General features: G+C 39.5%; 1 protein-coding gene across 1 annotated transcript in view; it reads left to right on the top strand.

Moving 5' to 3' along the window:
• HLCS (holocarboxylase synthetase) overlaps positions 1 to 20,518 on the top strand; it is a 151,914-nt gene that overhangs the window by 17,504 nt on the left and 113,892 nt on the right. The window lies entirely within an intron of this gene.

The raw sequence follows: 20,518 nt of genomic DNA on the forward strand, positions 1-20,518 counted from the left end.
ATTTGGATCCCGAAGATAAAAAGAACTATAGGCCAGCTGCCAACTTTCCCTTCCTGGAAAGGGCTATAAAATCCAGCATTATTTTCATACATACATTTCACTCTTTTCATTCGAGAATCCAAATTTATAGTCCAAAGCAGACTGCACAAATAATCCAGTTTGAGACCGTTTTAACTGCCCTGGCTCAATGCTAGGGAATTCTGAGAACTCATAGAATCGTAGAGTTGGAAGAGACCACAAGGGCCATCCAGTCCAACTCCCTACCATGCAGGAAATCTAAATCAAAGCATCCCTGACAGATGGCCATCCAGCCTCTGTTTAAAGACTTCCAAGGAAGGAGATTCCACTCCACTCCACGGGAGTGTATTCCACTGTCAAACAGCCCTTACTGTCAGGAAGTTCCACCTAATGTTGAGGTGGAATCTCTTTTCCTGTAGCTTGCATCCATTGTTCTAGTTCTATGGAGCAGCAGAAAACAAGCTTGTTCCCTCCTCAATATGACATCCCTTCAAGTATTTAAACAGGGCTATCATATCACCTCTTAACCTTTTCTTCTTCAGGCTAAACATCCCCAGCTCCCTAAGTCGTTCCTCATAGGACATGGTTTCCAGACCTTTCACCATTTTAGTCGCCCTCCTTTGGACACGCTTCAGTTTCTCAATGTCCTTTTTGAACTGTGGTGCCCAGACCTGGACACAATATTCCAGATGGGGCCTGACCAGAGCAGAATACAGTGGCACTCTATTCTGCTCTGGTCAGGCCCGACCTGGAATATTGTGTCCAGTTCTGGGCACCATAGTACAAAAAGAATGTGGAGAAACTGGAGCGTGTCCAAAGGAGGGTGACCAAAATGGTGAAGGGTCTGGAAACCATGTCCTATGAGGAACGACTTAGGGAGCTGGGGATGTTTAGCCTGGAGAAGAGAAAGTTAGTTTTGTGAGACATTTAGCCTTCCCTTTAGCCTTGTAGTTTTGTGAGACATTTAGTTTAGCCTTCCTTGTCAGAGCTCTGCCACAATAAACTACAATACCCAGGATTCCCCAGCACTGAGCCAGGGCAGTTAAAGCAGTCTCAAACTGAATTCTTTCTGTAGTGTGTTTTAGACCTATGCTAAGCTAAAGAGCTTATTTTTTCCTCTGCATAGGCATGTGAAGGGCCAGAAACCCCCCAGAAAGATTTGGAAAAAAAATTCCTTGTCATTTCTGAAGATACTTCCCCCCCCCCCCCTGGAAAAATGGTAAAAACTGGATCATAAAACAACCTCTGTTAGAATGAAAAATTATATGCAGCGGAATTAATGTAGTTTGACACCACTTTAACTGTTGTGGCTCAATTTGTGAATTTGGAGTTTTGTGAGATATTTAGGCTTTTCTGTCAGACTTCTGGTGCCACAACAAACTACAAATCCTATGATTCCATAGACTGGAGCAGTGACAGTTACAGCAATGTTAAAATGCACCAGTTTTGCAGTATGGCGGCAGCCAAGGTTTTCTTAAGTTTATTCTTCCTAAATCATTTCTAAAACCTATGAATAGAGATGTGAAGGCCCATGGAAATGGCCTTTATATCTCTAGCTATGAAGCATGTAATACTATGTACAGTATCTCCCATCATTGCAATTACTGGTCTTCGTTTTCTTTTCTCAGTTCTTTTTATGGGAATGAGTGCTTTATGTGTGTCTGGCATTATGTAGGACTAGAGGAGACAAAGTAATTTTATTTGTCTTAATAAGGTTAATAGTTTTTTTCTGTTTAGCTCAAGACCTTGTAGCTTGTCCATTTTGTAGCTAGTTCATTACTTTACAAAAAAGTAAATTCAATTGTGATTATTTTCTGTTCAAAAATGATACTTTCAATATATCAGATGTGACACTTTTATGCCAAGTTAAATTATATATAATGCTTTTTATGATCCTAAAGTGCCCAAGTAGCATTTAAATATGTAATGAACTGCATCTTCTCAACTTTTCCAGGAATTATTTTTTTTTACCAAAAAATTGGAAAAAGCTATTTTTCCCTTCAAAAATTTCAGGAAGTTTTATCTCTGTGCTAACAGTGCACATGCAAATATACCTGCCTGATCATATATATATTTGCTGGAGTGGCAATTGTTCTCTCTCTTGCTGTTGGGACTAGTATGCCATGTCAAAATGTGGAACAGGACTTTTAGTTGTAGTCCCCCCCCCCCCATTTGTGTGACACCAACTCTGGCCTTATTCTGGTGAATAACAAAAACTTGCCTGTTTGAACAGGCATTGGGAAATTAGCTAGACTCTGGCTCAGTTCTCAGTCTGTTGGATTGTGAATTTATTTAAATCCTTTATTATTATTTTATTATTTATTATTATTTTAAAGTGATTTTATTGATTGTATCTTAGCTTGAAATCTTCTGAAATAGGGTAGATGAAAAATATTAATAACTCAAATGTCTATTCAGATAAAAATTTGCAATTTTAATGTGTGTTGCAATGAGTTTCTTGGTTCCTGTATGTGGCTAGTGCTGTTTTATTTCATGTTCTTTTTAGAGTATCCTAATAAGGCACCAGATTCTGTCTGATCTTAGAAAGCTAAGGTCAGCCTTGATTTGTATTTAGATAGGAGACCAGCTATATTTCAGAGGAAGGAACTGGCAAAACTATCTCTGAGTATTCCTTGCCTAGGAATACCCTATGAAATTCATGAGGTCACCATAAGTTACAGGCTTGAAGACACATACACTCACAATAAGACATCATTCTTGTTTCTCAGAGAGGTATTTTAAGCATAATTACTGGGTGGGGAAAAATCCCCACAAGGTGGCACTTCTGACCTGTTTTATAGCTTGTCTTCTCAACCTAATATAAGAATATTACTGATTACTATTCTTGAAATGGTTGTCTCTATAGTAATGATATGTCAAAAATCTGTAAAACATTTTTTCAGACTTAAGGGTGGGTTTTTTTAGCCGTTCAAAACGTCACTATGTGAAATTTATGTGCTTTAAAATCTTAGGGCTATAAGATTAAGAGACAACAGGTTTTTCAGGGCAGAGATACAGATGTCTGGAGCCCATATATTTGTCTGATTATTTTAAAACTCAGAATTTCAGTAGTATGCACCAGAAATTTGGATGCATCTCTCTTTTGTAGGTCACATTCTTTGCAGTTATAGTCATATAGTCTCACAGGTTTCGTAGAAACAGAGGGCCAGGCTGTTTCATTACATTTAAACTATTGAAACTAATATGCTTAATCTAGTCACTTTTATCTTGGAGGAAAAGAGACTGAAGCAAGCTGAAATAAAATAGTACTGGTGATCAGTATGGAAGCTTTGAACTGGTTGTTTGCTGATGTGCCCTCCTTTTTGGATATATATATATATATATATGAGGGGAGCATATATATATATATATATATATATATATATATATGCTCTTCTCATATTCTGTTTGAAATAAACAATAAATATGGAGGTAAGTAGTAGATAGGAGAGAGCATTTTCCAGTCAAAGCAGGAAGCATTGCTCCAGCGATGCACATTTTTTTGGTTGCTGGTGATCCCGCCCTCATTCTAGCTCCATACTGTTTAGAAGGGTACCCAGGCAGTATGATAGGTTCACAAGGAAGTATGGAAGAATGCAGAGCTGCAAGTGGATCAACAGACTAGAATAATTGGTTGCATGATCCATCATGGTTCTGTGGTTTTTTAGTGATGTGGGTTTTTCTACCAAGAATCAATTTGCCAAACAGTCTGATTTGTAGATTTTGCCCTACATTTTATTAAATATTCTCCTTCTCTCTTTTTTTTAATTTCAAAATAAACATAGCACATCTTTAAATTCTTGAAAAGGTTTCTATACTTAATCTTTCCCCATACCAAAATCTATAAAATACTTTAAAAGCAATTTTAATATTCTTTTTTTTTTTTGAAGGGGGGAATCATTAAAATTCATGAATTATACATGCCAAGCACATCCTTTTCTAAATATCCTTGAATATTTTTAGTTCTATGTTTCTTTCTATTACTGGTTTTAGTCTTACTTTCAAGATTTCTAGATGCTTGTTTTCTTGAAATCAGGCACTGCTGTCAACAGAATTGTGTTTTTTTTAAAAAATCAGAATTTTTGTTTGTGTATCAGACTGGCATTTTATTTCTCTTCACTGACATTCTTATCATTGATTTTCTGTTAATTTGTACTTTTCTACTATTAGCTACAGTTTTCCAATTCTCATTGCCTTATTTTCTTCTCTTTCTTCAAATGAAAGACAGTGTTATTCTGTGCAAGTGGAGATTATCCACAAAACTTTGTGGATATAATCTTCTATAGTACCTATAGAGCTCTTGGAGCTCTTATGGTTTATACATTTGTAAGGTTTGACCAGATTGGTGTGTGTTGCCACTTCTGTGACAGTCTTCTATACATTGTTGCACTATTTTGATTAATTATTGTTTTGTATTGTTTTACTTATACCCTTTCCTTTCCCCAAATGTAGGGAAAGCTGAATATACATAAAGCAGCTTTCCTATGTAGAAACTAGAAATAGGTAATAGCATGTTAAATTGTGCTTCTTTGCCCTTTAACCTCTAGGTTACAAAATTATTTGATTTTATAAACACTCCCTGTTAATGAAAAAGGAGCAAGAGTATGATAATTCTGTTCTGTGGTAAAAGCCTTTGACTTTGTACCTACAACATCATCTGCATTAATGTAATGATAACGGGTTCTTTTGGTAGAATTTAGGTGTACAGTTTGGTGTTTTAGGTTGTTTTAACTTCTTCTCAGTTGTAGTCATAATACTGGAAAGATAAGAATGGGTGACAGAGCTATTTGTTCCATTTGAGATTTCTGTGGCATTATGGCCCATGTGCTCAAGGAGCTTCTGGACTGAGTTCTGGAGATAGAAACAGTCTTAATGTGCATGAGTCCTACACAGGTATCCATTCTCACACAGTTATAGTCACAGGATGGGAAGAAAGTATCTCTCCTTGCTGATTCTTGCTATCCATGGTAACCAGATGTCGTAACTGCAAAGGAGGACAAGGCACTGGAAAATGTAGGGCATTCAAGAAAAATGTAGGATGTTACAAAATAAAACATGAATTCATGTTTCTTGGTCATGGTTAAAATGGAGGACATTTTGGAATTGCTGTTTTGTATATGACGCCTGAACCATCTGCTCTTGGAATAATTAAAGAAAGAGATGTTTTGGATTTGGTTTCAACCTTAGCAAATTTCATAGGAATCATATTTTGGAGTCTTATAGCTAGGGGATGGCTGTGAAGCAGCTAGATGTATATAGACTTTGTGTCTTGCAAAGAATGCTCTAGAGAATCTTTTCAATTTGACAGTAGTTTACTTAAGTATGACATCAGCTGTAGATCTGTCAAAATGGAATATTTCCAAATTTGCAAAGGCTTAAGATTCTTTAACTTTCTGTGTGGACTTTAGTGAATGTACATAAAAATCCTGGAAAGTAAAAAGGTGGTATCTGCCTAAATTGTGTGAAATACTATTAAATAATAATAAATAAAAGCTTTATTTCTAGCCCGCCTTTCCATAGATCAAGGCGGGTTACAATGGTGAATTATGCAATCTTAAAACACATAAAATCCATTAATAACATCAGTCAAAATACATCCCAAATTCACAATATAAAAATAACAATATCAATTCCAAGCTAGCATGATATAACAACAACAGTATAGCAGCAGTATAACAACAGTGAGGGGGAGCAGGTATTACATCAGGGCATTAGGGGTATGCCTGCTGGAAAAGAAATGTTTTTAGCCCTTTTTTGAATTGGTCTAGGGAGGAGGTTGAGCGGAGCTCGCCGAGAAACGAGTTCCAGAGTTTAGGGGCCGAGATGGAGAAGGTCCTCTGCAGTGGTGGCGTATCTAGCATCTGGAACTCTTAACATTTGCCTCCCGGCCGACCTGAGTGTGCGGGGTGGATTGTATGGAGAGAGGCGGTCCTCCAAATACCCTGGGCCCAAGCCATTTAGGGCTTTATAGGTAATAACCAACACCTTGTATTGCGCCCGGAAGCGAATAGGCAGCCAATGTAGATCTTTAAGTACCGGTGTTATATGGCTGGCCCTGGAGGAACCAGTGACCAGCCTTGCTGCCATATTCTGAACCAATTGCAACTTCTGGGTTTGGTACAAGGGTTGCCCCATGTAAAGCGCATTGCAGAAATCCAATCGAGAGGTTACCAGAGCATGTACCACTGTTTCAAGGTCCCCCTGGCCCAGGTAGGGTCGCAGCTGGCGTATCAACCGAAGCTGATAACAGGTGCTCCTGACTGTCGCATCCACCTGAGATGTAAGGTGGAGCGATGAGTCCAGGAGCACCCCCAGACTGCTAACAGAGTCCTTCAGGGGGAGCGTGACCCCATTCAGGACAGGTGGACAAATTTCCAAACCTGGACCCGGGGAGCCTATCACAAGTACTTCCGTTTTCTATTACTTTGACAGATCTCTGTTACAATTTGATATCTAGCCACAGATCTTTATCCTTTCTGGTATTAGAGGTTTGGAATTTTAGGGGGGGGGGGGGTTGTGTTTGTTTCTTTGGTCTTTCTGATTAGTGATGAAATAGTGTTAGAGTGAAAAATTGGATTTTAGCATTAGCTATGCTTTTGCCTTTCATAGCTCATAGCAACCTGGTTCAATGTTAATTGTCTGAAAATGAGAAGCCTTTATTTCTGATGTAGCCTTGTATTGTTAAATTTACGGAGAAATGTTTGATCTGTATTTAAGCACACAGTGGTTATCATTGATTTAGTAATGCCCAACTGATTTTTGAAATAAATGTTATCAGTAATGGATAGTTTGATGTTAAGACATTTTATATTGCTGGTAGGGAGGCACTGCTTTAATCACTTACAATTAATGATGTTTAAACAGCATCGCTTGGATAAAAGCACACATCGGCAACTGTGTAAAATTAAATTTAGATTGCAAACCTACTCATACTTCTTTAGACGTACGTTCCATTGAAGTGAAGCTTATTTTTGAATGAACGCCATAGAACTGAAAACATTCTGAAGAACCAAATGCAGTCTAATCCAGATCTTGAAATCCATTCAACTATTATACTATTCAAGCACAAACCTCATATTTTGAAATTGATGGAGTAGGGAATGCCTGTGTTAATGTTGACAGAAGTAGTTTAGCAAGAAAACAAGCAAATATACCAGTAACTCTTATTATATTTAGTTTCTAGGCCTTACCTTGTTAAGTGTCCTTGTGATTACTTTTCTTCCTCCATAAAGATATCAACAGCATATTCCAGGAGTATAGAAGTAGAAATGGACAATACGTATATATCTTTGTCTTTCCTGTTGCTTGAAACAGCTACACTTACCTGAATAGTGTTTGAATTGTTTTGTCTCGTGGATTGGTAAGCATTTTGCTTTTTCAATCATTCAAGACATTCTCTTGAAATAAGAAAAAAAATAAGCATTTGCCAAAAGGTAAGCAGCAGTGGAATTAATTAGATCTCCATAAGAAGAATATTTTTTTCTCATTCTCATAGAAAAAGAATTGTGTGAAGGAAGCTCAGTGTGAATTTGACATATATAGGGGCAGGTGAGGGATCAGATACTGTCTGATCTGGGAAACTAAGCAAAGTCAGTCTTTATTAGTACTTGGATGAGGGTACATCACTGAATATCACATGCTGCAGACCAGTGACCCTCAAACCTTTTCGGGCTGCCACCCCCTTTTCTATTGGATGACAACTCTAGCACCCCCCATGCCTGTTTCCTGATATTAAGTCTACTGTTCTGCTGCAAATTTAAAACAACCCATCTTGGTCGCTGCTATCTTTGCACCCAACCACCTTAGAAGCAGCAACCAAGTACCAGGCTGAGTAGCAACCAAGAAGCTTCTTGCCTGTGCCAGACTTGTGGTAAGAGGCTTCTCAGTTGCTGCTTGACTAGCTGATTGGTCACTACACCTTTTGTACCTGGTCACTATCAGAGCAGGAACCATGCAGCTGGCTGAACAGTGTCAGAGAAGCCTCTCACCCATTACAGCTTTGTCACAAAGACCAGTGTGGGCAAGAAGCTTCTTGGTCACTGCTCAGATAGCTGCTTGATCACTTCTCCCAAGGTGACCACTTGCAAAGCGAGAAGCTTCTCCCAAGCAAGGAAAGACTCCCAATCGTTTGTTGGGCAAGAGAGAGACTTAGCTGGTGTATATATAGTGGGTTTACAAACTTAAAAGCTCCTTTTTGCTGCTGCTTCTTCCCCACTGCCATGTGCTCTAACTCCTTGCTCCAGTGAGCCAGTCTGTCCCAAAATGGTGCTACTCTAAGCAAAAAAAATGATGAAGAGGCCCCTGTGTGCATGTGTACTTACATGTCTTCAAATCACTTGTCAGCTTATGGTGAACCCATGAATTTCATAGGATATTCTTAGGCAAAGAGTACTCAAGGGTGGTTTTGCCATTTCATTTATAGTCTACAGCAGTGATGCCAAAAGTAGGCGGTATACCCCCTCAGGGTTGTGGAAAGATCTAGGGGGGCTGTGAAGGAAAAAGGGGGTGGTGGGGAGCCTTCAGTTAAAGTATCGGTGCATAAGAAAGACAAGGGGAATCAACGACCTTTACCAGCATGGTAGGAATCAGAGTTACATGCAACCTCATTAGGTGCATGGTGAGGATGAGAGTTACATGAAACATCTGTAATCATGGTGGTTGCCATGACTGGAAATGTCTTTGAGCTCTTCTTCGTGCATCTTTAAACTTGGGCATCTGAACAATAATTGTAATTACTGTATATACTCATGTATAAGTCTATAATTATTAGTCAAATAATTGACCCCAAAAAACTGAGTCCACTTATCCACAGGTCAAAGTGAGTACTGTACTTTAACTATAAAAAAAGAAGCATCCCCAGGTGAGGGGCAAGAGTACATCTGTCCTGGAAGCACTGATCCCCCTCTGCTCTCTCATCCATCCAGCCTTTAGGGTGAGCACCAACTGTTATACCTGCTGGAATTTTGTAAGTTCTTTTGTAAGTCATTGTTTTCCTTTGCTTCATCCTTTAGATCCTTTGTTGCATGCCCCTAAATTTTACCGCCAACTTATCCATGAGTCATATCAAAATCCATAATTTTGGCCTCAGAACCTGCCCTTGACTTATACATGAGGTCAACTTATAGTCGAGTATATACCATAATAGATGTTCCTCAACTTGTTGCTCCAATGTTTTAATGCTAACCCATCATAAGTTAATTTATCTGAAAGAAAGGCATAGTGATTTAGTTCTGATGATGCACTCCCCCATTTTCCCCATTGTACAATAGGGGGGGGAAACCCACACCTTTCTTCTACTTTGTCCAGCAAATACATCCTTTTCTCCCAGCATTCAACACTACTCAAATATGGAGAAATGCTCAAATAGATTTTACACAAGTCCAAACTGCAGAACAGATTCCCAGATGTAGAAGTAGGGACTCTTCTGTGTGACACAAATACTTTTACAGGTGTATATGCTACTCAAGCTTTATGCCCCAGTGTGAATGTATGAGTGTGCTAGCACTAGTATAAAGGTGCCTTCTGGGCATGGTGTAGAAGAACTATTGCCTCATTCCCACACAACATTTGGGAAGTAGGTAATGGAGAACATTCTTGATGAGGCCATGCCTGTTTGTACTAGAAGTATGCAATTTAATATAGAAATAATAAGAATCCTCCATTAGTCTTTCTCTATACTTTAGAGTCCTTCTCATTATTTCACATGTGAGTTGAAAATGTTTTGGAGTTGTGGTTAGTATATGTGTTCAATATTCCTAGCTTAAGTAAGTTAATTTTGGGAGAAGAGCACAGGTTTTAGAGTAATTACATATATTAGATAAATGAGGTATTTGGCACATTCTGTATATACTCAACTATAAGGCGAAAAAATTATACCAAGAAATTGACCTTAAAATCCTGGGTTGACTTATATACAGGTCAGAACAGTAATACTGCTTAGAAAGGTCCTGATAGAAGCTCCATCTCATTCCCCACTCTCCAAGGCAAGGAGTGTGTGTGTGTGTGTGAGAGAGAGGGGGGAGTGATGTTAAAACCTGCTCTTCCCATCCTCTTCCTCCTCTGGATCACTCTCCCCGCCAAGCAAACAGCCCATTTAACTCCACACCCCTCCCTTCCCAATCCATGTTAAAGCCTTCTCTCCTCATCAAACACTCCATTTAATTCCCTTCTCAGTCCGATGTTAAAGCCTTCTAGCACCAGGGAAGTGGTGTTAGGTGGTTGGGAGAGGTCCAGAGAAGGAGGGAAGGAAGTGGTGTTTTCGCCTTTACATCCTTTGTTACATGGCCCTAAGGTTTACCCTCGACTTATCCACAGGTCACATAAAAATCCATGATTTTGGGGCCCAAACCGTCCCTTGTTGAGGTCAGCTTGTACACAAGTGGATATGGTAATTAAAATCTGAATTATCTATTTCAAAGCTACTTTGAATGTTGAATAGATTGGTGAGAAGCCTGTTAGAACTGAAACAAATCTTTATCAATCAGTGACAGCATAAGGAAGTTAGGAAAGGGTTAATCTCCTTGTCCTGTAAAGGGAGGAATCAAAGCAAGAAACAGCTCTTCTGGAAAAGTCATTGGCTCTGCCTCCCTAAAAGACCAGGTTTACTCCATGGCTCAGTGTTTAAAAGCCTTTTCATATATTTTTCTGCTATTTCCCATCTACAGTTTTTACAAAAGGGAAGGTAGGAACCAAATGGTGGGGCTTAAACAAGTAGGTTATCCTTGCTTTATGTCAGAACCACATACATTTTTTTAAAAAAAGGCAGAGATCATTAAGTGTGCTGTTTCTTTTATTTAGCACACAAGTTCTTTTCAGGAAAATAGTTCCCCGACTGCCAGTCCTTAACTCATGAGTAGTAATCCTACCTGTCAGAAAATAGAACTTCAGGACTGTGATTCTACCTAACAACAAGAAAGTTAGACATCTGCCATGGGTTCTTTCCTTTATTTCACTTCTTTTCTTTGCATTTAGGGAGAGAAGTTTTACTTTTAATTTGTAAGCTGCCTTGTGTCTCTATTTATTTTTTTTTTTGGGGGGGGGGGGAGGTGGGATATAAATATAATAATCATATTTTTCAGAGGTTTGGCAGCACAGACCACATTTCTTCTAGGGCAAGTCAGGTCATTGGTCTCAGGGAGCTGGGGTTGGTCTATGACAATACTCAACAGTCAAAGAGTGTCAAGAACCCATATGCACAATGTGCAATTTTGCATGATACCTCACTGGCCACCATGTTGGGAGAGCATGTGTGTGACTCTGCCAGAGACAATAGCTCTCCGTTCTGAGAACAATGCAATGATAAGTGGTTACCATGGGATGTCTGTTCTGCAGGAGTGGACATGTATCAGGTGGGCCGCCTTGCATGAACAAATGAAGCACTCACGTGACAGACCATAGCATTTATCACCAAGGGGTTTCTTGACTGATCTCATAAAAGGAAGAGACCAAGACAACTATCTCTAGTAGTAGTTTCTCTTCCCATTCTGAATCATTTTGTATGTCTTCCTCTTGGCCCCATTTAAGTAGAACACCACCATTCAAATCATCACCACAAGAAGGGTTCATTATCCATTCCACATCAGGCTAAAGATTTCTGTTTTGGCATCATTTGAGGCTGAATAAAAGTAATACAAAGGGAGACTTGTGTTTATACAAAGGAGGGTAGCCTGAAGTGCATTCTCTTAGTTGAGGGATTTAAGTAGAATCAAATTCCAATCTGCAGGGATAGTAACATTCTGGAGAATAAGAGGAAGACTTAACCTTCCTTATCTTAAATAAGATAATTAAGATTTTTCAACTAAAAGTCCTCTTGCAGGGAGCTACTATCAAAAAGGAGGAAGAAGATAAATTCAGACAATTTAATCTACACAAAGGCTGGATAAACTAGACAACCCTTTGTAAGTAAGCACCACCAAACAGTAACTGGGAGAAAGAGAACACCATCCAAATTAAACCACACTGTCACACACAGATGAAAATTCAGCTTCCTTAACACTACTGGACAACCTTTTCTCTGTGTAAATGCACAGAAAAAAACATGCTAGTGGGGAGTCAATATATCCAGATTTACTAGACATAATTTAAACTCTTTGAACTGAATTGATCATCCCCCACTGTCACGTTTGTTAATCTGTGTCAATTTGCATGTGTACCCCATGTGGGACTATCCTTTTGGGTACACTTTCCAAGCCCTTCTCTCCCAACCCCCTAAGATACCAGTCAAAGAGATTTTAGTATTATAACAAAATAGAGTTTTTAAAAAGGGGTTGACAACAAATGAAATATTTGTAAATAGACTAATACAGTTAGAATACAAGCTATATGTTTTTTAAATTGTAATTAAATGTGTGTTATTCCATCTATATTCTACACAATTTGTGATAGGATAGAGGTGCATGAACCTTGTTGAATAAAATAGTAAGTGGGAGCAGTATGTAGAAGATTTAAAAATCAAAGAAAAATCCCCTATTGTATTTTGCTTCTGCGTGGTCTCTGTGAATCACACAGCTGGGTATTTGTGCACCTGCATGAGCATTCAGTCAACCCTTGGTATCTGTGGATGCTCAAGTCCCATTGTTCTCAATGGTGGTGCGGCTATGCCAACATTAGGGGCAGGACTTCACTGCCCCACTCGCCAGAAGCCCACCTCATTGCTCTCACTGCAGCAGGCCATCTACTCCCTCCTCCTCCCATGCCTCTTCCTCCTCATCTGCCTTTTCCCACTACCACAACCTCCTCATCGCTGCCTCTTCCTCCTCTGCTGCCCCCCCCCCCCAGCAGTCTTACTGTCCACAGATGCTGGGATCCGCTGGTGGCAAGTCTGTGGATACCAAGGGCCTACTGTATTCGGAACCTTCTAGAATAGCTAGGCGGATTTTTGGTGGTAGCTTAATGGAGAATGGGCATTCAGCAAAATCTACACCAAAAATAAAGCAAATTTAAGCTTTATTGAACTGAAAAGATGATGAAAACCTATAAATAATAATAAAAATGTGGAATTAAAATAACAGTAATAATGATTGAAGCATAACAGCTAAAGTAATTACAATGTGACTACCATATAATAATGAAAACTAAGGTATGATATATCAAGCAATAAGATAAATATAAAACGTAGTTGAGTGAATGCAAAATAACCATAAAATCTAACACCCACTGCAGTCCTTCACTTTTGAGCAAAAGCTTTAGAATTCAGATATGTATGTATGTGTTATTAGATTGCTAAAGATTATATGCAGTATACTAAAGCACCAGATCCTGTCTGATCTTGGAAGCTAAGCAAAGTCAGTCATAATAATAATAATAATAGGATTTATTTATATACTGCCCAATCACTGGGAATCCGAGCAGTTTACAACAGAGGGGATAATAGACGGTTCCCTGCCCACAGGCTTACAATCTAAAAGACACGACACAAAAGGAAAAGGGAATGGTGAGGGGGAGGGAGGGGATCAGGTCAAGCAGTTATTCTCTCCCTCTGAGGCCTGGACCAAGGCAGATGGACCAGAGGGAGGGCTTCTCTTCTTCCAGGCTGGCCTGTTGGAGCTAGCCTGCCTCTCTCTCCCTCAAGATGGAGGATGAAGGGAGGGCTTGTCTTCTTCCAGGCAGGCCTGTTGGAGCTAGCCTGCCTCTCCCTCCCTCAAGATGGTGGATGAAGGGAGGGCTCTTCTTCCAGGCAGGCCTGGTGCAGTCATAGTAACTGAATGGGAGATGGCCCACAAATACCACTTGCTGTCGGCTGTATTTCATAGGAAGAAATTGGCAAACCTACCTCCGAGTATCCCTTGCCTAAAAAAAACCCTACGAAATTCATGGGGTCAGCATAAGTTGACAGGAAACTTGAAGGTACATACAAACAACATTTCCTCCTCCAGTGCTTTTGATTTCTATGTCTAAATATTGTGTCATGTTTGAATGCAGTGTTATTCTGTCACTTTTGTAGAATAATTATGTGAAGCAAATTGGCTAAATCCAACATTCGCTCTTGGACATTTCAGAACATTTCTTCTCCTCCCATTCTCCTCTGCAGCCCCTGCCCCCCCAATCCTGCTGAAGATGCACTGGAGGGTTTTACAGTCCTGTTTTTGAGGGTACATGGGGACTGCTGGGAGGAAGATGGATCACCACCTTCCCAGTGCCACTAGATTTCTGCCATTCTTCCCCCTGTTGCATCCTGTTCACTGTTAGCTTGCTCATTTTTGCAGTTATCTATTAATTCATAAATATGTATACAGTATAAAGATCAAAATTATTACTGCTAGGACTATATTATAGAGAGTGTGGTGTAGTGGTTTGAGTGTTGGACTGCAGCTCTTGACACCAGGGATTGAATCCCTACTCAGGCATTGAAGCTTACTGGGTGACCTTGGGTAAGTTGTACTCTCAGCCTCAGAGGAAGGCAAAGACAAACTCTTGCTGAACAAGTCTTGCCAAGAAATTCCTGTGATAGGATTGCCTTAGGTTCACCATAAATTGGAAACTATTTGAATTCACATACCAACAGCTGAGTAACTGTTCAGTTTTCACAATAGATGTCCTTCATCTTAAAATATTATTTCTCTTTATAGTTAAGTGTATAGCCGGAAGGATACATGCACATTTCCTCTTTTTTAAAAAAAGGAACTCTTTTATATCAAACCATTCATACAACTTCTGGAATCTATTTCTTATTTGACCACACATACTTTTAAAGCTATATAGAATACGCTGTACAAATAGAATATTAAATTTTCATTTCTAAAGAGATCTAGGTGATCTTATAAGATGGGGCACATGTAGAACTTGTAAAAACCTTGGTATTACCTTTTTGTCCAATGTTGTATATTATACACTTTCTGTAATTTTATGCAATTCATATCCAGTGACATACATTATTGCTAGAACTTATAAAAGTAGTTGAGTACTTACAGAGCTTGTTTTTTTATAGTAGTGACTAGACTTTTTACTCAAATACAGGAAGAAAGCAAACTGTAAGCTGTCCTTTATTTAGTCTTTCAGCAAATGACTTCATCAACACTCATAGTTAGAATCAGGGATGTAACAATTGGAATGAGTGTATAGATTGCAGTTGTGGAAGTTCATGGAGAAAAAGAAAAAAAAATGATCTGGTACAGCAGAAGTGGCAGGAAATGGGTGGTGAGGTCAGATGTTTATAACTCTGTAGCATGCTTTGTTCTTTCGTGCAAATTCCCTGGAAGTGATATGCTATATGGGAACAAGAGGTGAAAGACTACAAAATTTGGTTTGTAAAAAAATTATCAAATTCAGATGTTCAAAAACTCATGGTTCTGGACACACCCATGGTTATGCTAATAAACAGTCCTTTTCATTTAAACATTTTAGACACAAAACCTTGTTTTTATAGGAACTGTATCCTTCAGCAGAACAGGGAAAGGGGTGATTCCCCTGCCCCTTAACCTTCAGAATCCGTTCCAAAAACGTCATAATTGCAAAGCAGAAAGTTTAATCATATGAGTTGACTTCACTTTGTGTGATGTTCAGTTTCATCCCTAGTGTGCTTCATACTGAGGAATTAACTGCTGATTTATGAAATAAAGGAATTTAGGCTTTACCTCAAATGTATTATGCATTAGCAAATAAATAGTCTATTTTAAATTCTACTGCACTTTAATATTCATACATTGTTTAAAGAGTCCTATTGGATCTTCATCTGCTGTGCATGCTATTGGAATATATTTTAAAATAACATCTCATGATACCTTGAAACCCCTATCCTTTGACTGGATTTTTTTTTAAAGCACCATGCTGAAAATATGTTGCTACTCTGAAATGTTCTGAGGCAACTGTTCATAATGTTATTAAAATTACTGCAGTAAATGCTTAGTACTCATGGTTTTTGGCATGGTGTAGTGGTTTGAGTGTTGGACTACAACTGGAGACCAGGGTTTGATTCCCGGCTCAGTCATGAAACCCACTGGGTGACCTCGGGCAAGTCACGTGCTCTCAGTCTCAAGGGAAGGCAGCATCAAACCACCTTTGAACCAATTTCTGTCTTTTTAAAGAAAACCCCATGATATATTCACCTTATGGTTGCCATAAGTTGGAAATAACAGGGAGGCACACAGCACACACACACACACAGTAGCTTTTTTAAAGAAATGCTCTTACTGGAATATCTGCGGCAAAGTTAATCCTTTTCAGCAACAAATCTGCAGCCTTTGTGACCAGCAGGGACATCCCTGATAGACTGACTACTTGATGCAAAAAATTAGATTATGAAATAATGGGGGTGGGGATTGTAGTCACTTTCATATTAAAGTACTTCTCATTAAAATACATATTCAGTGGACTTTAGCCATTGTCATGAACATGGCTTTTTTCTGTGCTATGTAGGAACAGTATGAGTTTTATTAATGCATGTTTTTAGCTTAGGATGATGTTTAGCCTTTGACCTAACCACTTTCTTACAATAAACAGTTTGTTGATGAGAGCAGCTGCTAGGAAGATTGCTTCCAGACTGTTTCTTCAGACTGTTTCTCTTTCTTCCAGACAGTTCCTCTTGAAAATAAGAGGAACTATACCAGAGTACACCTTACAAAGGCTAGGCATTGCAGAATTATCTTTACAATGCTTCTAGTATATTATATTACATCAAAGTATATTATGCTATATTAGTCTCTGCAAGTTCATGGTTTCAGATATATTGTAGTTCAGTACAGAGCAGTATTGCCTTGCATCTTCAGACAGAAGTCACAGTGTTTATATTTTCAGAGTCTGAGGCCAAATTTGTATAGAGTGACTTCTTGGCTCCTTAATAAACCTCAACATATGACGTTGCCCTTAGTCAATTAGTGCAGCAATGTAACATATATGGCATTGTGGAGTTGCATGCCTAAGTATGAAGAATTTTATGTTATATCGGGATTGGTAAGCTTGTGTCTTGTAATTCCTTGTAAGTATACCCCATGTCTTGGGTGGTATACAGTGCTGGGTGTACCCTCATTCCAAAATGGAATCTAGTACAGGGGAAGAGAGAGATCCCTTTGCCACTGATTCTTCTCTGCAAATGCCCCAAAATCCATCAAGAGGACCAAGAAATCTCCTGAAACCAGCTTTTTTGATGGCTTCTAGGACCTCAGTGAGGAGGGAAACTAAATTCTATAGCATTGGCCTGCATCACATTGGATTTAGAGCACTGGATTTTAAAAGAATGTTTAGTTTCCCCTTTTGTCACTTATTTCCTTCAACATAAGCACTAATGCTAGCTTCATCTAAAATATGACTTCATGAAATTTTGTTGTAAACTGCCCTTGAGTCAATACCAATCCATGGTGACCCTGTGGATGAGATAACTCCAAGACATCCTATCCTCCACTGCTTTGCTTAGCTCCTGTAAATTTAGGCCTGAGACGTCTCTGACTGATTCTATCCGTCTGACATGTGGTCTTCCTCTCTTTCTACTTCTCTCTACCTTTCCTAGCAGCATTGTCTTTTCTAATGAGTCATGCTTTCTCATGATGTGGCCAAAGAATGACAGCCTCACATTGATCAGTTTGGCTTCTAGGAAGATTTCACACTCGACCTGTTAAAGAACCCATTTGTTTGTCTTTTTGGCCCAGTACTATTCACCAACGCTACTTCCCAAATTTGTTGATATTCTTTTGGTCGACTTTATTCACTGTCTTGTTTTCACATTTGTACATGGTGATGGGGAATATAATGTCTTGGACAATTCATAACTGCCCTTCTCATTTGTTGTCTTCTTCTGATTTCTTGACTTCCATCTCCATTCTAGTTAATGTTTGATCCTAGATAGAGGAACTCTGTCACTATTTTGGTTTCCTTGTTGTCTAGATTGAATTTATGTAGTTCTCCATGGTCGTTATTTTTGTTGTATGTTCAGTATTAAGCCTGCCTTTGCACTTTCTTCTTAGACCTTCCTTAGTAATTGTTCCAAGTCTATGTTGTTTTCCGCTGGTATTATGATGTCATCTGCATATCTTAGATTGTTGATATTCCTTCCTCCTATCTTTACTCATCGTCCTTCTGAATCTAGACCTGGTTTTCTTATGATATTTTCTGCATACAAGTTGAACAAATAGGGTGATAAAATGCAACTTTGCCTGACCCTTTTGCTGATTGGGAACCATTCTGTTTTTCCACACACTATTCCAGGGGTCGGCAACCTACGGCCCGCGGGCCGGATCTGGCCCGCCGAGGCCTTCCCACCGGCCCCTGCGCAGTCCTGCCGCCAATTGCCGCCAATCACCCCCATTTTTCTGCCGCTCCGGGCGCCATTTTGTTTTTCAAAATGGCGGCCGAAGTCTCACGTGACCTCAGGATGGCAAAGGTCACGCGAGACTTCAGCCGCCATTTTGAAAAACAAAATGGCGGCGCCCATCTAGTAGGCCCGGTGCAGCCCCTGGAGCACTCCAACAGGGCTCCAGGGGTTGCAGTGGGCCTGCAGCAGGCTCCACCTCGCCCTCCGCCCTCCTCCTCCTCCTCCCTAAGAGCAGGGAAAGGAGGAGAGGCAGAAGGAGTGCAGAGCCAGGGAGAAAGGGAGCCAGAGCAGCAGCTGCAGCCACAGCCACAGCGAGAGGTTGGTAAGGTTCTTTGCGGGAGGGGGTTTGCAGAAGTAAAAACAGTTGAAGGAAAAAAAAGTAGAAAGAAGTAAAAAAAGTTGACACAGTGTGTATGCTTGCTGCAGTTTATTTTCAATTGCATTTTAGTAATTTCCTTGCTTGTAACTTTATTATTAGTATTATTATTATTACTACTTGCCCTGGGTGTTCTTTCTGCAAAATCCCCTCTCAGTGAGAAAGAGGGGGAGGAGGTGGAAAGGTGAGTCATTTCAGGTCTGCCTTGGGTTTTTTCCATTAATTTTTAAAAATATATAACACTTATTTTTGTTTTTTTGTTTCATTATTTTTATTATTGCTTTTTATTGTATTTCATTATTTTTATTATTTATGAAGGTGAGACAGTGTGACTTTCCAAAGTGCTGTAATGCTGTAACAATGATGGTGGTGGTGGTGGTGGTGATGATGATGATGCTTCGGTGGAAGCTCCACCCCCGGTGTGTGGCTCCGCCCCTGGAGGGTGGAAGCTCCACCCTGGCATGTGGCTCCGCCCCTGGAGGGTGGAAGCTCCACCCCCTGGCTTCGCCCCCCCCCCCCCCAGTTGTTTGAGGGACAGCAACCTGGCCCCCGACTCAAAAAGGTTGCCTACCCCTGCTCTATTCTAACAGTGGCTTCTCATGCTAAGTACAGATTTTTTCATTAGACTATCTGATGTGGTATTCCCATGACCTTAACAGCCATCCATAGCTTTTCTTGATGCATGTAGTCAAACACTTTGCTATAGTCTATAAAGCATATGCTGAATTTCCCCCCTGTAATTCCTTGGTACACTCCACTAGCCATTGTTTGCAATGTGGCCCCTCATGCTTCTTCCTTCTCCTGAACTCTGCTTAAACTGCTGGAATAGACTCTCTCCGTGTATGGTTAGAGTCTATATTGTAGAATTTTGAGCATAATTTTGCTTGCGTGGGAAATCAGTTCTATAGTCCTATAGTTGCTGTAGTCCTTTGTTTCTCCTTTTTTGTGGATTGGAATGTATAGTGTATATTCCAGTCTGTTTGCCACCATTTTGTTTCCCATATTTGTTGACGTATATTAGTTAGTTATATTAGGCCCGAAACAGACAGGCCAAATAGAGCAGCAGGAGACCGCGCCAGGACCACGGCAACCACATATGCCTGGTCTCAATGTGAACTGCCACTGCGCTCTTGAACTGGGTCACTGGAAGTTCTTGGCCTGGTTCTTTACAAATGACACAGACATGCCACGTGTAGGGCATGCGTTGTGTAAATTGCACACCTCCAATGCGGCCTGAATATGTGTCATTTTGCCCATGTATTTTGGGCCTTAGTTACCACTAGAGTTGATTCTACCTCTATGGGTTGTAGCAGTTTAATTGGAATATCATCTGTTCCTGGTGATTTATTTTTCCCAGTTTCTCATATTGTTGCTTCCACCTCAAGTTTTAGAATTTGGGGTCCATCTCTGTAAAGTTCCTTATTCTATGTGTCATTCGTTTTTTCATTTCTTTTATATAACTCTTCTGTGTATTACATTCACCATCTTTCCATTTCTTCTTGATCTTGTAGTATGTTCTTTTTCTTGTCATATAGCATCCTGGCCCTTGTTTTGAATTTCCTTTTGAGTTCTAAGATTTTGTGGAAGAGGTCTCCCATTCTTCCTTTTTGTTGTCTTCTATTTCTCTGCATTGATCATTATGGTAATTCTTTTTAACTTTGTACACTGCTGTTTGAAACTGTACACTACAGTTGAAATGTTAAACGATCCTTTAAATTTGTGTAACTATTTCTCCTTTTTTATTTCAGTTATATGCTAAGTTCCCCCCCCCAAATTTGATGCAAAATGATTTACAGTTAAATAGAAAAAATTAAAATTAAAACACAGAATGAATAAAGGTATTAAAATTAAAATAGAATTTAAGAGCAGAGCAATAAAAGAAA

Source organism: Sceloporus occidentalis, unplaced genomic scaffold, assembly GCF_023333645.1.
Source record: "Sceloporus occidentalis isolate IW3139 unplaced genomic scaffold, rSceOcc1.0.p SCAF_2, whole genome shotgun sequence".
Classification (NCBI taxonomy): Eukaryota; Metazoa; Chordata; class Lepidosauria; order Squamata; family Phrynosomatidae; genus Sceloporus; species Sceloporus occidentalis.